The following is a 6,000-nucleotide window of genomic DNA, read 5'->3' as shown; positions in this document are numbered from 1 at the left end:
TGCTTACCTTGGTCCCGAAAGCCCACCCAATGCTATGGACACAAGCCATTATTAAGAATGAAAAACACATGTGAAACATAATATAAACACCTGGACAGCATGACTTGGTTGACCTTGAGCTGAAAAGCTAATATTTCATAATTTTTACAGGTCGTGGGTGTAGACGGTCCAGAAAAATTGAGAAAATTATTTATTATAGGCTGCAACATCAGACGCTAGTTCCTTTAACTGTCCGTAAAAAATAAACTGCTCAGAGTGATTTTCACTAGACCTAGATGAAAAGTTGTTTTTATGACAATATATATATTGAATACAAGCATAAAAATATGGCAGTTTTTAATTTGCTGATTTCTCAAGATATTTTTAAGGAATGAATGTGGAAAGTCCTTGCGATTTCGAAACTTCTACTGAAAGCAATCAAATGGTTGAGGTGATGAAAGAAGTAAAGTGCAATGTTTGTAGAGATGCCACATGCAAATCATTTCAATAGGGGATTGCAAAAGAGTAGAACTTTTGACCAAAATATATGATTGAATGAAATATTCCCATTTAAACCTTTGATTTTGTGAAATGAACCTTCACGCATACAATAGCATGATTCATGCCATGCTGTTTACTTTATGAAGACTGCGATTTACAGTTCATGTTGGGGGTAACGAATCACAAGTAATGCAAGTAACATAAGCAGATTACTTCTTTCAAGTAACTAGTAAAGTTTACAACTAATGATTAAATGTAAATGTAATTAAATATCTGATTAACCTTTTCAAATAACTAATACAAGTTACTCCTCTTTGTTGTGCCTAACAACACCCCTTAGCTGTTATATATTCACTATAAACCACAGCTTTACGGGGCTTATCGCTTTTATAAAATGGTTATTCCATATACGTAGTAAGGTTTCACAGAATAAAACAGAGTAAATAAAGTGTAATGATATAAATAACAACAGTACTCTTCCACCAAAATTTTTTATAAATTAACTGTAAAGCATGGCTTCTTAGGGCTTATTGCTTTATTTGGTGTCAAAGGGCCCTTACATTTGCCAAAAATATAACTTTTGGGAGGTTTGTTATTTTAAAAAAAAAAACAACAAGCCTATAGTTCAGATTACAAAGTAATGCGAAAGTAACGTAACGCATTACTAAGTAACGCAGTTGGAGTAGCGCGATATTGCAATGCATTACTTTTAAAAGTAACTATCTCCTACACCGGTTCTGATGATGTACTCCTTTTTAGTAAGTTTTTCTTTGCTCCCAAAAGACAACATCTTATTAAAGTTGGAGATTACATAAAGCTATTTCCATGGTCCAAGAATATTTTATGGTCCGCTCTAGCTTTGTTAGGTTAATGGCCTTAGACATTTTATATAGTTACATCTACTTGTAACCTGTCTGCCAAACACGTTTATCAACAACACTGACAATCACATTTAAAATACAACATAAGAAATGCTCAATACAGAATCGTGTGGATAGCTAATTTCCACCATGGAATAAAGAAATTAAAAAGTCAATCTCAACTTTTTATCTCATAATTCTGATGTTTTTCTTGCAATTTTGAGTCTATATCTCACAATTCAGATTTTTTCTTACAGTTCTCAGAATCGTGAGACATAACCTTAGAATTCTGAGGTATAGAGTAAACTTTTGATTATGAGAAAGTCCAAATTGTGAGATAAAAAGTCACAATTACCTTATTTTCATTTATTCTTTGGTGTCAAAATTATGTGGAAAAAAAAGTCAGAATTGTGAGAAAAAAATTGGGATTATGTGATAAAAAAATCAGAATTGCGAGAAAAATTTTAAGAATTTTGAGAAAAATGTCTGAATTTTTTCTGAGAAGAAAAAATTAATCTGAATTCCGAAAAATAAAAAGTCAGAATTATGATAAAAAGAAAATTATGAGAAAAATGTCTGAATTACGTGAAAAATTCAAAATTGCGAGAAAAAAATCAGAATTGCGAGAACAGGTAAGAATTGTGGGAAAAAAATCAGAATTGCGAGAACAAGTAAGAATTGTGGGAAAAAAGTCAGAATTGCAAGAAAAAAAAAATCTGAATTGTGATAAAAAGTCATAATTGCAAGAAAAAATGTCTAAATTATGAGAAAACATTTGAATTACGAGTCAGAATTGTGGGAGAAAGTCAGAATTCCGATGAAAAAAAACACACAAAGGCCCAGTGTCCGTGATTTATTGACATGTTAGACATACGGCCATTAAGGTAATCATGAAACGGCCATTGAGAAGAAAACGAAAATGCATGTTAGTTGCTTATGTTTAGCATATTATCTAATAAATGTCATCACATTTTTTCAGAAATCCAAAATGTATAAACCACCCAGGCTCATTCACTGAATGCTGCCGGCTTCCTGATTTGTTTTTTAGAAGGTAAAATACTGAAGCTGTTTGAGTCAGAGCTGAAAATATGAGAGCAGCCAAATTCTTGTAATACAAAATACATTCTTTAATCTGTTTAAATCACTGTAAATACACAACGAGACATAACAGCAAGGTTACAACAGGAACAAAGGACTAACCCAGGAAATCAGACATTAAACAAATACACAACATGAGCTCTACAAAGAAGAAATGTGTTTTGAAAATAATTTAATAGAAAGAGATCTGCGTGGGGATTGTCATATCTGCGGTGTAAAAACAAAGCTTGAGGAGAATGGAACCACACCATGCTATGACAAACAATACGCTGAAAGTTACCACTTTATTCATGTTCCCATCTGTTCCTTTAGTTTTTACCAATATATACATGATATACAACTGCTTCTTAAATACATTTGGAAAATGTAGCATTTTATTTACAATATAAAAGCCTATTGGTTTATTATTATTATTATTGGTATTACTATTTATTCTAGCTAAGAGATGGTGTGGAATTTTACATAACAGTACAGCCTATGATTCATAATGTTATAAAGCATCTGCACATTCACTGAACAGCACTGTAAACAACTTCCCTTGATAATCAGAACCAATGTAGCATTTCTGACATCATAAAAATGTGATCGATTGAATAAATCTGAACTAATGATCATATTTCTCCGACAAATGCATTACTAGTGAGGCTACCTTGAAAACATACATCTGTTCATCTGTTTTGGTGTTATGTACACATTTTTATATATATATATATATATATATATATATATATATATATATATATATATATATATATATGTATATATATATATATATATATATATATATATATATATATATATATAAGAAAACTCAAAGTGCACTTTCAGAAGAGCAGTATTACATTTAGAAAAAGAAAAAAAGAAACTAAAAATGAAAATTGCTGTTTTCCACAGTTTTTAATGAAGGAGACCCAAAGTCTATGATAATGTAACCAACAAAAACGAGTTAATATTTTAGTGGTTATGCAGTGAAAAACGTCTCAAGGTTACGTATGTAACCCTAGTTCCTTGAAGGAACGAGACGCTGCGTCGAAACGCTTTTGGGGAACGTCCCTGACGAGACCGACTCTGAATATCGTGTGCAATCAGTCCATCGGAAAGGCGTGACGTCACGGGCGGGGTGACGTAGCGACCAGGAAGCTATAAAAGCACGTGCCGTGCAGCTGGCTTCAGCTTCGAGTAGGGAAGCAAGCGCCGGCAGGGGTGCCGGGAGTATGGCTCTGCGACGCAGCGTCTCGTTCCTTCAAGGAACTAGGGTTACATACGTAACCTTGAGACGTTCCTTTTCAGGAACTCGAGCTGCGTCGAAACGCTTTTGGGGAACGATGTGCCCACGCTGCCAGACTTCCAAATCCCTGCCTAGTGTGTAGTCAAAAGAGCACAGCTAAGACGAGAGAACAGAAGAGCCCGGCGTGGCTCGCATGTCAAGATCGTAAAATCGGACAAATGTGGAGGGCGTGGACCACCCCGCAGCGTTGCAGATGTCCAAGAGGGACACACCTGCTGAGAAGGCCTTGGAGGCTGCCATACTCCGAGTAGAGTGAGCCTTGGCCCCCAAAGGAGGGGGAAGACCAGAGGACTCATAGGAGACGTTGATAGCCTCGACTATCCAACGACTAAGGGTCTGCTTGGTGGCAGGAGAACCCTTGTTAGAAGGACCGTAGCAAACAAGCAATTGGTCTGATTTTCTCCACAGGGCAGCTCTGTGGACGTATGCGTCCAGTGCTCACACTGGACACATACAGTTTAGCTTCTCTTGGTCTGGCTCCCGAAAGGGAGGAGGACAGAAGGCCTGCAGTACGATAGGTTGTGGTGTAACAGAGGGAACCTTCGGAACGTAACCCGCTCGAGGGTATAAGAATGCTTTGGCCATACCAGGGGCAAAGTCTAAGTAGGTAGGGGCCACCGAAAGGGCCTGAAGATCTCCAACTCTCTTTAATGAGGTGATTGCCAGTAACAGGGCAGTTTTAAGTGTCAGATGTCTATCTGAGATATCTTGTATTGGCTCGAATGGAGCTTTACAAAGAGCCTCTAGAACCACAACCAAATCCCAGGGGGGAACACGGGATCGTACTGGAGGTCTCAGCCTCAGCGCACCGCGGAGGAAACGTGTAACTAGGGGGTGTCTACCCACTGACTGACCATTGAAAGGGACGTGGAAAGCAGCTATGGCCGCCACGAAAACCTTCAAGGTGGAGTGGGATAACCCCGCAGAGAGCCTGGCTTGTAAAAACTCCAGAACTGTACCAACTGGGCAGTCTGCTGGGTCAAGCTGGCGGTCTCTGCACCATGAAGTGAAGAGCTTCCACTTCAGGGCGTACAGTTTCCTCGTAGAGGGAGCTCTGGATTGGAGTAGGGTCTCAACAACCTCGGTTGAGAGACCAGCTGCTAACAGCTGTGCCCCCTCAGGGGCCACACCCACAGCTTCCACAACTCCGGGCGAGGGTGAATTATCGTGCCCTGCGCCTGTGAGAGTAGGTCTGTCCTGATCGGTATCTCCCACGGAGAGCCGTCGAGGAGCGAGACTAGATCTGAGAACCATACTCGGCCCGGCCAGAACGGGGCTACTAGTAATAGACGGGCCCCGTCCCGGCGTACTCTCGCCAGAACTCCCGGGAGCAGAGCGATAGGGGGAAAAGCGTACAGACGAAGCCTCGGCCAGGTCTGTACCATAGCGTCCAGTCCCAGAGGAGCTGGATGAACTAGAGAGAACCAGAGGGGACATTGCGATGTCTCCTGAGTCGCAAAGAGGTCCACCTGGGCTGTACCAAATACTCTCCATATGTGCTTCACCACCTCGGGGTGAAGCATCCATTCCCCGGGCCTCGGCCCCTGTCTCGACAGTATGTCTGCTCCCACATTCAATCTCCCAGGAATATACGCTGCTCTGATCGAGAGGAGCTTGCCCTGGGACCACAGAAGGATCTGGTGTGCCAGCTTGTACAAGGGGCGCGAACGCAGACCCCCCTGGTGATTGATATAAGAGACCACTGATGTGTTGTCGGTGCGCACCAACACATGGTGACCTCTCAGGTCTGGGAGGAAATATTTCAATGCTCGATAGACCGCTAGTATCTCTAGGCAATTGATGTGCCATGTTAGATGGCGACCACTCCACAGACCGCGGGCAGGGTGGCCGCTCATGACCGCACCCCAACCGGTGAGGGACGCATCTGTCGCTAGCGTTACACGGCGACAAGGAACTCCCAGCACCGGGCCCTGATTCAAGAACCAAGGTTTCCTCCACATGTCTAAGGCACGAAGGCACCGCCGCGTGACCTTGATAACTCGACGTGGGTTTCCCCTCGGGGAAAAGCCCTTGGACTTGAGCCACCACTGTAGGGGTCTCATGTACAGCAGGCCAAAAGGTATCACGTTGGACGCAGCTGCCATCAGCCCTAACAATCTCTGGAATTGTTTGACAGTGAGTGACTGGCCTTCTTTGACTCTCTCGACTGATGTGAGGATCGACTCGATCCGAGCAGGAGACAAGCGTGCCTGCATCGTGGTCGAATTCCACACTACGCCTAGATAGGTGGTTCTCTGAACTGGAAAAAGTACA

This window comes from Carassius carassius, chromosome 6, assembly GCF_963082965.1.
Source record: "Carassius carassius chromosome 6, fCarCar2.1, whole genome shotgun sequence".
Lineage (NCBI taxonomy): Eukaryota > Metazoa > Chordata > Actinopteri > Cypriniformes > Cyprinidae > Carassius > Carassius carassius.
This window is presented reverse-complemented; position numbering follows the sequence as displayed.